General features: G+C 42.9%; 1 long non-coding RNA gene across 1 annotated transcript; it reads left to right on the top strand.

Annotated features, from left to right (window-relative positions):
- Window positions 1-238: 238 nt before the first annotated feature.
- On the top strand, window positions 239-2,658 carry LOC133046047 (uncharacterized). The gene is made up of 3 exons (XR_009690398.1): window positions 239-423; window positions 646-783; window positions 1,874-2,658. It is a non-coding gene; the product is annotated as an uncharacterized LOC133046047 (long non-coding RNA).
- Window positions 2,659-11,831: the final 9,173 nt, after the last annotated feature.

Consider the following 11,831-nt stretch of genomic DNA (forward strand, 5'->3'; position numbering starts at 1 on the left):
GAGCCCTAGGGCCTGGGAGCCGCAGCTACTGAAGCCCAGAGCCCCAGAGCCCGTGCTCCACAAGAGAAACCACTGCGATGAGAAGCCCGAGCACCGCCTGGAGAGCAGTAGCCCCTGCCTGCTGCAGTTAGGGGAAGACCGAGCAGCAGCGGAGACCCAGCAGAGCCAAAAACAAATAAATAACAGTGTTTAACAAACAAACAGAAAGCCAGGAGTCCGAGCAGATGGCAGACAGGGGTCGTAGAGAAGCATCTTACTGGGGTCTGCATTTGTTTGTTTATTTATTTATTATCGAACAAAGAAAAAGCAGGCTGAGGAGCTGAAGTAAGAAGACTGGTGAAAGTGGTTGCAAAGAGGTCCTGGTTTAGGCCTGACACCAGGAGGGAGTGTGTTAAATTTCTTCTTGCTGTCAGCCATTCCCAGGTGAACTGAATAAATAGTTTAACCTTCAGGCACATGGGGGGAAGGGTTCCCAGAGAGGAGTCGCTGCATATATTTTAAGCTATGGGCAACATCCCTTTAATGATTAACTTGTCGCAAAAGAAAAAGAGAACAAAGGCTAAAGTAAAAGAAACAGACCTATTGCGGAGGCAGGTTTGTTGATTACCTATTCCAGCCTAATTCAGTTCATGAATTTTTCCTTAGGTAAAGGTTATTCTGCTGGCCTGGATGTAAATAACCATCAGTTTGTCTTCAGAATCATGTCTGAATCACCACAATATATTGAGGCTTTTCTTGCTGTATCAGAGGAGCTAACGAAAAGCAGTTTTGATTAGGCCAAAGGTAAAACTGGGAAAATCACTATCATATAGACAATGACTGCGGGGGCTCCATAACTGAACTTGGTTTCATAGATTTAAGAACAGCGAGCTGCAAAGTATTCTGACAGAGAGGCGTGTTTTAAGAGATGAAGGGGAATTCTGGCTCTGAGGAAGGAAGGGCCCTGTCCAGAGTCTGTCAGGATAGACTCAGCAGAGCTTGAACCAAAGTGATTGTAAGAGGGTCCTAGATCAGGTGTTTGTATGCTATTTATTTTTGTTAATTCATGCTTCTATTCAGCTACTGTTTTTGAAGCCCTACTATGAGCCAGTTACTGTTCTAAGCGCTGTGCATATATCGCATTGAAAACAATCCCTGCTTTCCTTCCTTCTAAGGAAGGGAGAGTGATATTAAGAAATAATTTACATGTGCAGAGCTGGGCGGGTAGATTGAGAGCACCTGCGGTGGAGGTGGGACTCGGCCAAGGCAAGGTTGGCTCCGGAGCTCAGATCTGCAGGGGAAGGAGGGGTGAGGAGACCTGAGGAAAGAAGGCTCTAGACAAAAGAGCGAGCGAGTGTGAGTCTCCAAGGAGGGGCCACCTGATCTGCTTGAGGAACGCTGGGAGGTCAGGGTAGTCAGAGCCCAAGAAGCAAGGGAGAGATTAGCAGGGCGGCGAGGAGGAGCCCAGACTTAGAGGGCCGTCGGCTACTTGAATTGTGGCCAAGACCTGGCGCCACGTGAAGACCTTGAGCGGTGTATTTGAGAAGGCCCAGCCTGGCTCCTGTGTTCATAGTAGGCATCAGGGTATGAGGGTGGAAAGAGGGGGCTTGTTCGAGGTTCTTGTGGGACGCAGGCAAGGGAGGCCGGGGGATTTGACCAGAGTGTCAGTGAAGGGACACTTGAGGGGTACTCAGGGTTACTGACAGGAGGCTTGCTGAGTTGGAGGAAGAGGGAAGAGTTAAAGGCGTTCCCATCGCTTTTGTCTTGAGAACTAGAGGAATGAAGCTGGTGTTTCCTGAAATGTGTGCTGTGTTCAGTCCGTCAGTCATGGCTGACTCTTTCCAACCCCTTGGCCTGTAGCCCTCCAGGCTCCTCTGTCCATTGGATTTTCCAGGCAAGAGTACTGGAGTGGGTTGCCATCTCCTCCAGGGGATCTTCCCGACCCAGGGATCGACCCTTCGTCTCTTTGCGTCTCCTGCATTGGCAGGTAGGTTCTTTATCGCTGTACCACTGGGAAGCCTTCCTGAAATAGGAAGACCCCATGAAAGGTAAGTTCAAGTCATCTCTTTTATTTATTTACTTATTTTTTTTTCAAGTCATCTCTTTTAATATAGAGCTCTGTCTGTGTGTGTGTCTTCCCTTTGTAGTTTATTGCTTACCTCTTGAAAAACTAGATTATATGATGTATATGGTTTTACACAATGTGGATTTTGCTGATTATTTCCCTTTGGTGCCATTTAACATGTTCCCCTTTCCTCTGTGTTTTCTAGAAATTGCCAGGTGGGGACTATAAGCTTGATGAAGTTCATGTCTAATCTGTTTCACTGTAGTGCCGTGTGCGGGCCCTCCCTTCTCAGCCTTCTCTCGTTCCACGCGTGGCTGTGTTAGCAGCCGTGGTGTCCTCTTTGCTGTCTTCAGTCACTTGTCCGTGTCTGACTCTTCATGACCCCATGGACTGTAGCCCTCTGTCTGTGGCATTCTCCAGGCAAGGATACTGGAGTGAGCTGCCATTTCCTTCTCCAGGATAATCCTCCTTATATCCTACTAACGTGCTACAAGTTATGAAATGATGACACTCTAATTTATCATTTAGCCTTCACTGATGAGCTGCAATATTTCCATAAAGGGAGTAGTTAGCTATATGACAGTTCATCTAGGTAATATGGGCTAAATGCTGGATTTTTTTAACCCTCTTTTTCTGATAGTCAAAATAATGTGTTAGTTACCTAGCATCTTCCAAAATTAAACATTTCTTTTTTTTTTCTTCCAGTGAACTTATAGAATTAAATATCCTTGATGTATTTTAATCCATTGCAGGAAATTCTGATTGATGTTAAGGAAAATCATCCTTCTTTGGCTCTGGGTATTGAATGACCCTCTGTCTCCAGTAGTTTTTTTTTGTTTCTGTTGTGACAATATGTTCCAGACTCGTCTTACCCAGTTGCAATCCTGGAATCAGGTATTTCTCCAGGAGCCTAGTTTTCTCTTAATGGAAAATGGTATTGAGTGATGACAGTCTGGTGCCAGAGTTTGATCCTTGTTTGGGGACTTTTTCAGTGGACAGAGCTAGGACGTATAACTGCATTTTAAAAAGGATAACCTCATTAAGTTATCTTAGTGACATAGTGACACTTCTAATTCAAATGCAGAAGTATATAGGATTTTTTTTTGGCTGGGTCGTGGCTTGTTTGATCCCTGACCAGGGATCAAACCTGTGCCCCTCACAGTGGAAGTGATCTCGGGTGGGCTCGGCCTGCAACGGCTTGGAGCAGGGCTTGGGTTCCTAGCCAGAGATTGAAAGCGCCAGATCCTAGCCACTAGGCCAGCGGTCAGTGACAAAGGTCCTGGTCCTTCAGCTTTGCAGAAAAGGATTCCTACAGAGACAGGAAGGAGTGATGCAAGTAATGTTTTAAGAGGAGAAAAGTACAATTCATGTGGATAGGCACACGAGCTGACCCAGGGGGAGTCCCTGGGTCGCACCCTGGTGGCAGTTTGAATTACTTTTATGTGATATTTCTTCTGGGTTTCCTTTGGCCAGCCATCTTATTTGCCTGGTTCACAGTCCATATTGGGTGCATCTCAGGATCCTCCCAGGTGTGTGCATGCGTCTCTTAGCTAAGATGGATCCTGCCACAAAGGCCTGTGGGTAGAACATCCCTTGACATGACTCCCCCTTTGGCTCCCAAGGAGCCTTTTCTGCGCATGTGTGGTCGGGGAGGTCTCCTGACTTTGGGAAAGAGAAATATGTGGTCTGGGCAGGGCCCAGCCTTCTCCCTTAACTGTCCTGCTATTCTCATCTTGGAGTTTTGGTCAATAGAGAATAAACCTCCAATTGCTTTACCCTGGGGCGGTCCACCTGCCTCCTGCCTCAGAAGAGAAGACCGAGCTGCCAGGGAAGTCCCTGTAGGATTTTACTTTGACCTTATCGTCTAATATCTGCTTGTCCTTTTCACACATTGAAATTTTCAGGGTCCACAACACCAAGATAATTACCTGTTTGCGTCATCCCACGTGTGTAGGGCATTTCAGTAACAGAGAATGCAGAGTCTGATGTTACCTGAGAGGTCTAAGTGAGGAGAGCAGTTGTTGACAAGGAGAGGTTGCATATTTTTATTCCAGCAAATAGCGTGCACAAAGATGCAAAGGCTTGAGAACACTTAGTTCACTTAGGAAGGTGTGAAGGGGTCCAGTGTCAGGAAGGCAATTGAACACAGTGGGCCTCAGTGCTGTGGACATTAGCACATCAACCAGATCTTGAGTTTGTTTTTTAATAAAAGATATGGCTTTTGTACTTTGTCTATTTAAGGAGAACTTCGGTGTGAGAAAAAGGTAGGGGTTACTCTAAGGAGTACTGTCCTTAGCTCCGTTCTTTATCAGTTCAGGGAAAACACCAGTGACAGTGCGGCTCTCTTATTTTCTGACATTTGAAGATGCATTTGCATACTAACCACCCATCCTTGTGGCCTTTTTCTCTCCCCACAGAGGACAAAGTATGGACCATAGTGTCTCACGATTTCCAGATTAAGACGACAGTGGTGGGCTGCAACCCAAGAAAATACTCAGCTCGTTTCCAGCCCCTCCAAATGAGCAGTATGCCGCCGTTTGCAAGATGTCCAGGCTGCTGAGCATCCCAGGTAGGATAAGAACCAAGTGTTACCTTTATTGTGTCAGTTGGTGGTTGGAATGAGCCAAACAGTCCAGTTCAGTTCAGTTCAGTTCAGTTCAGTTGCTCAGTCATGCCTGACTCTTTGCGACCCTATGGACTGCAGCACGCCAGGCCTCCCTGTCCATCACCAACTCCCGGAGCTTGCTCAGAACTCATGTCCATCGAGTCGGTGATGCCATCCAACCATCTCATCCCCTGTCGTCCTCTTTTCCTCCCACCTTCAATCTTTCCCAGCATCAGGGTCTTTTCCAATGAGTCAGTTCTTCGCATCAGGTGGCCAAAGTATTGGAGTTTCAGCTTCAGCATCAGTCCTTCCAATGAACACCCAGGACTGATCTCCTTTAGGTGGGCTGGTTGGATCTCCTTGCAGTCCAAGGGACTCTCAAGAGTCTTCTCCAACACCACAGTTCAAAAGCATCAGTTCTTCTGCGCTCAGCTTTCTTCACAGTCCAACTCTCACATCCATACATGACCACTGGAGAAACCATAGCTTTAACTAGACGGACCTTTGTCGGTAAAGTAATGTCTCTGCTTTTTAGTATGCTCTCTAGGTTGGTCATAGCTTTTCTTCCAAGGAGCAAGTGTCTTTAATTTCATGGCTGCTGTCACCATATGCAGTGATATTGGAGTCCCAAAAAATAAAATGTCTCACTGTTTTCATTGTTTCCCCATCTATTTGCCATGAAGTGATAGGATTGAATGCCATGATCTTAGTTTTCTGAATGTTGAGATTTAAGTCAGCTTTTCCACTCTCCTCTTTTGCTTTCATCAAGAGGCTCTTTAGTTCTTCTCTTTCTGCCATAAGGGTGGTGTTATCTGCATATCTGAGGTTATTGACATTTCTCCTGGCAGTATTGATTCCAGCTTGTGCTTCATCCAGCCTGGCATTTTGCATGATGTTCTCTGCATATAAGTTAAATAAGCAGAGTGACAGTATACAACCTTGATATTCCTCTTTCCTGATTTGGAACCAGCCTCTTGTTCCATGTCCAGTTCTAACTGTTGCTTCTTGACCTGCATTCAGATTTCTCAGGAGGCAGATAAGGTGGTCTGGTATTCTCATCTCTTGAAGAATTTTCCACAGTTAGTTGTGATCCACATAGTCAAAGGCTTTGGCATAGTCAATAAAGCAGAAGTAGATGTTTTTCTGGAACTCTCTTGCTTTTTTGATGATCCAGCAGATGTTGGCAATTTGATCTCTGGTTCCTCTGCCTTTTCTAAATCCAACTTGAACATCTGGAAGTTCACGGTTCATGTACTGTTGAAGTCTGGCTTGGAGAATTTTGAGCATTACTTTGCTAGCATGTGAGATGAGTGCAATTGTGTAGTTGAACATTCTTTGGCTTTGCCTTTCTTTGTAATTGAAATGAAAACTGACCTTTCCAGTTCTGTGGCCACTGCTGAGTTTTCCAAATTTGCTGGCATATTGAGTGCAACACTTTAATAGCAGCATCTTTTAGGATTTGAAATAGCTCAACTGGAATTCCGTCACCTCCACCAGCTTTGTAGTGCAAAAGTAGGAAGTCAAGATACCTGCAGTAACAGGAAAATTTGGCCTTGGAGTACAGAATGAAGCAGGGCAAAGGCTAACAGAGTTTTGCTAAGAGAACACACTGGTCATAGCAAACACCCTCTTCCAACAACACAGGAGAAGACTCTACACATGGACATCGCCAGATGGTCAATACCAAAATCAGATTGATTATATTCTTTGCAGCCAAAGATGGAGAAGCTCTCTATAGTCAGCAAAAACAAGATTGGGAGCTGACTGTGGCTCATATCATGAACTCCTTGTTGCAAAATTCAGACTTAAATTGAAGAAAGTAGGGAAAACTGCTAGACCATTCAGGTATGACCTAAATCAAATCCCTTATGATTATACAGTTGAAGTGACAAATAGATTCAAGGGAATAGATCTGATAGACAGAGTGCCTGAAGAACTATGGATGGAGGTTCATGACACTGTACAGGAGACAGGGAGCAAGACATCCCCAAGAAAAAGAAATGCAAAAAGGCAAAATGGTTGTCTGAGGAGGTTACAAATAGCTGAGAAAAGAAGAGAAGGCAGAGGCAAAGGAGAAAAGTAAAGATATACCCATCTGAATGCAGAGTTCCAAAGAATAGCAAGGAGAGATAAGAAAGCCTTCCTCAGTGATCAGTGCAAAGAAATAGAGGAAACCAGTAGAATGAAAAAGACTAGAGATCTCTTCAAGAAAATGAGAGCTATCAAGGGAATATTTCATGCAAATATGGTCACAGTAAAGGACAGAAGTGGAATGGACCTAACAGAAGCAGAAGATATTAAGGAAAGGTGGGAAGAATACACAGAAGAAAAAAAAAAAAAGTCCAGTAGGTGTGGTTAATTACTTTAACAGTCCAGTCTGCAAAGTGCAGGCAGCTCTGTAAGTAAAATACAACCACTTGGTTTTCTGGGAAAGGAAACTAAGAATGTATGATTTTTAAAAATTCCACTGTTTCTATAGATTTTTTTTTTCCAATTTTCTATGCTTGTTTGTGTGTGTGTATGTCTGTGTGTGTGTGTCTGTGTGTGTGTCTGTGTCTATGCTTCTAGTAGTTGTTTTGGGCAAAAGTTTATCAGAGCTCCTTGTGAACTTTCAAGTAATTCCCTTGGAGTTATTCATTTCTAATTCATGTCTTTAACATAAAGATGAAAGAATTCTAAAGGCTGTCTGCAGGTAAATAAATAGCACATAGAACAGAGAGAATTTAGAGCTCTTTGCTTGCTTGCTTGTTTAAATGTTTCTTTGCCTGCATCGAGCCTGTGCTATTTTCCTTGTGTCACGTGGGATCTTTGGGCTCCATAGTTGCGAATCTTGGGCTTAGCTGCTCTGTGGCGTGTGAGATCTTAGTTCCCTGACCAGGGATTGAACTTAAGCCCCCTGCACTGAAAGGAGGATTCTTAACCACTGGACAACCAGAGAATTCCCTGGGCAGTTGTTTTTAAGCAAGTGTGTATGCCAGAATTTGCACGTTGCTTGTCACAGTGCTCCTTACTGTGATTCTGACCTGGTAGAACTTGGTTGAGGCACAGGAATGCTTGCTTTTAACAAACATCCAGGGGTAATTCTGTGACCCATACATTGAAAAATGCCATCTTGAGTTCATGGCACGAGGTCTCTCATTTTGGATTTTAAGGTGTCAGTCCTGCATGTAGGACAAGGTTAAGGGGAACAGTGGAACTTGTCTGACCAATTGAAATAAAAGGGCATATGTAACTACCTGTCCCTTCAGCTAAAATATAGTAGCATTTTTAAAATCCTTTTCATAGACTAACTGTTGTAAAGTGAAATTCAGCCTCCCCTTCTGAGTCATTTGTCGCATCCCAGTTCTTCTTTCCAGGCTAATTAATCAGTAGAAAACAGCTGAGACCACAAAAAGGAGTGGTTGATATATCAAGTTTTCCTGTATTATTGTATTATGTATGTGTCATGGGGCTTTCCTGGTGGCTTAGACGGTAAAGAATCTGCCAGCAATGCCGGAGACCTGGGTTTGAGCCCTGTATCTAAGTGGGACAGGACATGATTTAATATAAATCTTTAATTTGCTGTTTTAAGGAGCTGATGTTTGCTGTAATTGATTTTCTCCCCCTCTTTCCTGGTAACATGAAATTTTAAACATCCATTTACTTGTTCTTAACTAAGGCTGAATTATACTGACTATATTGAAACTGCTATAGTAGTACTTATGACATGTGTTTGAATACAAAGTATGTTCATCAGCATTGTGGCGATTAAAGTGGATATCAAATGGGTTTGTAATAGCACTTAAAATGTTATTGTTTTAAGAGTGTTATCGTCAGGACTTCATTTGGGGTCTATAGTTTCTCTTGATGTTAATGATAAAGACTAGATTTTGTATGTATATGGACTTCATTTTTATTTTGGTAAATGTTTGGTTGTATCATACCATTAGCTAACAAATGTAGATTTACTCAGTCATAGTTTCTCATAGCTTCTAGGAGGATGGTAATACATGTCCTACAATGTATTCTTCTTCTTGTTCAGTCGCTAAGTCATGTCCAACTCTGCAACCGTGTGGACTGCAGCACGCCAGGCTCCCCTGTCCTCCACTCTCTTTTTATTACTACAAAATTTTTAAAAAGAATCAATCTTAAACTAATGCTTTTGTCATTCTTTATGGTCATATCTATTCTTGCAGTGTAACTGTGCATTCCATTGTCCTTAATCAACTTTATAAAAGACACGAAAACAAAACAAAGTTATTTGATTTCATATCAATTTGAAAATAAATTGGTTCTTCTCAAACAAACAAAAAAACATTAATAGCTATCCCAAACCATAAGGATCTCAACATGTTTTATGTTTATATCCCTAGGACTGCAGATATGCTGATACGTAGATTTAATGAAAGGCAGAGAGAATGAAATTCTTTAAATAATTCTTTATAGACTGAGATCTACTTCTGAAATAAACACCTTAATGACTTGAATTTGATACATTAGACACCAGGGGAAAGTTTCCTTTAGATCCCACTTGAGTCAAATCTTAGTCAACAACCCTAATGCTTTTAGGTGGCAAAATTATTTCTCTATGTTTGGACAAGACCTATTAGTCTGATTTAAAATGTTTATTTGTGTATCTTAGATGCACTATTGCTATGTATTTATTTTATGAAACATTATTCTTTTTAATTAAGAGTTTTCTGCTTAAGTATTCCCTACATATATAAATATTTATTTAATTGCAGAGGTATGAAGTTGATATGTTTTCTATTTTTCTGACTATATTTAGTGTTGTTTTCATTGGTTCCCAGTGTTTTATTTCTTTTAATTTCTCAGTGTAGTCTTGTTCTCATAAGTCATAGTTTTATTACTACATCTGTTAAAAGAAGCAATATAAATTTTCCACCCCTTTGGGTAGTTTACTATTAGATTTTGTGTCTATTGAAAAGGAGTTATGTTCACAATTTTTGCCTGTAAAGTAAGCTGCATAAAATTCAATATACATTAATAATACTAAACTGATTTAGTGTCATCCAAAAGAGATGAAAACACGACTGTGACATTGTATATTTTTTTTGTCATTCCACTCCCTGGCCTTGTAGTTTTAGCAAAAAATTTTACCAAAAAATTCTAAATTTTGCTGAAGCAATCAAGAAAGTGAATTTTCTGTTTTTTATATGCATTTTAAGAAGCTGTGATGTTTACCTCTTGAAAGAACATAGACAAAACATTGCTCAACTGTACCTAAAGATTGGCATTTTCTGTGAGATCTATTATGACTAAATAGTGTGTTAATCAAAAGATTATTTATCTAATTATTTGTTAAATCACTGTACTGAAATTGGAGGGTACAAAGCAATGGGACAAGCCAACAAGAGAGTAATAACTACAAGATAATATTAGAAAATAAAATCTAGTAATATTCCACACCCAGGCAGCTAGCATCTTCGTAGAGGACACTGTAGTTAAAAGAGACAGAACAGCCACAGAGGAGATTAGAGGCTGTTTCACCGACGTGGATAGAAATTGATGAATGTCTAAGCTGGAATAATGGATGAGAGAATCATTTCACAAATATTTTTTGTTTCTTGTGTATCAGGAATTGTGATGTCCCTGGAGAGAAAAGAGAGTATGAAGTTTGCAAAGAATGAACACCTGCTTTGAGAAAGGAGAAAAAGGAAAGGGTGTAGATTTTCATTAAATTCTATTGATCAGTACCATCCTTGACATTCTATCTCATTTAACTCTGAAAGTTATGCAAGTGGATTTTCTTATCTCCATTTTGCAGAATGGCTTCCTTGTTGGCTGAGACAGTAAAGAATCTGCCTCAGTGCAGGAGACCCAGGTTTGAACCTTGGTTTGGGAAGATCCCCTGGAGAAGGGAATGGCTACCCACTCCAGTATTCTTCTTTCTTGGAGAATTCCATGGACAGAGGAGTCGTTGCAGAGTCAGACATGACTGAGTGACTAGCGCTTCTGCAGAAACAGTGCTTGAGGGGAGAATAGACTCACGGAAAGTCACTCAGTCTTAAAGAGGGAAGGCTGCGATTCCAGTGTCAATGTATCTTATAAATATTTCTCTCTGGAACATTAAGAAAGTATGAACACAGGTCAGTGTCCCGCCACTGAAATGGAGTAGAACTAACCACTGAAGTAATTGTGCTTACCCCATGTCTTCAACAGTCCCTGGTTTGGGAAGATCCCTGGAGGAGGGCATGGCGACCCACTCCAGTATTCTCGCCTGGAGAATCCCCATGGACAGAGGAGCCTGGCGGGCTACACAGTCCACGGGGTCAGACCCAGAGCGACTAACAGCACAGCACATCTCTTCAACCACCGTAAAAGAACATTTTCTCTCGTGTCATTTAGTTTTTCTGCCTGTAATTGGAAATAGTCCATTTCAAGTGACCTTTGGTCTAGTCCAGTGTTTCTGAATAAAAAAAAACATTAAGATTGTGATAGACGTGTGCAGTTGCCAGGGGAAAGGGATGGAGGCAGGTGGAAGGGCTGAGGGGTATGTTACAGCGGGTGTCCACCAGAGGGCGCCAGAGCACTGGCGAACTCAACCCGCGGGTCCAGGGCGCGACCGCAAGGCTAGGTGATGAGCTTGGAGGAACCCAAGGATGCACCCCGAGGAGACAGGTTGGTTAGGGCGCACTTCTAAATCCCTGGCCCAAAGTGCCTGCCCTCAACAAGGGAGCAGGGATGGGCATTCCGCACGCACGCATGGGGGGCCCTTCCAGCCTTGTTGGGTGGCCTCACTGTCAGACTATGGATTGTTTCTCCAGATGCAGAACAAACCTGCCTTGGACTTCCCTGGTGGCACAGTGGATGAGAATCCGCCTGTGAGTGCAGGCGGTGTGGGTTCAATCCCCGGTCCAGGGAGGTCCCACATACCTCGGTGCAACTAAGCCCAGATGCCACAACTACTGAGCCCACACTCTAGAGCCTGCAACCTGCGAGTACTGAGCCTGTGTCCCACCGCTCCTGAAGCCCCTGGGTCCTAAAGCCTGTGCTCCACAAGAAAGGAAGCCACCTCCGTGAGTAGCCCCCGCGCACCACAGCTGGGGAAAGCCCATGCAACAGCGAAGGCCCTGCACAGCCAAACACAATTAAAAAAAAGACATACCTGCCTTGACTACTTGTGAACGCGCGGTAGATGCTCAGTAGTCATGGTATTAATGACCATATGCATCATTTTCC

Source organism: Dama dama, chromosome 24 (assembly GCF_033118175.1).
Source record: "Dama dama isolate Ldn47 chromosome 24, ASM3311817v1, whole genome shotgun sequence".
Lineage (NCBI taxonomy): Eukaryota > Metazoa > Chordata > Mammalia > Artiodactyla > Cervidae > Dama > Dama dama.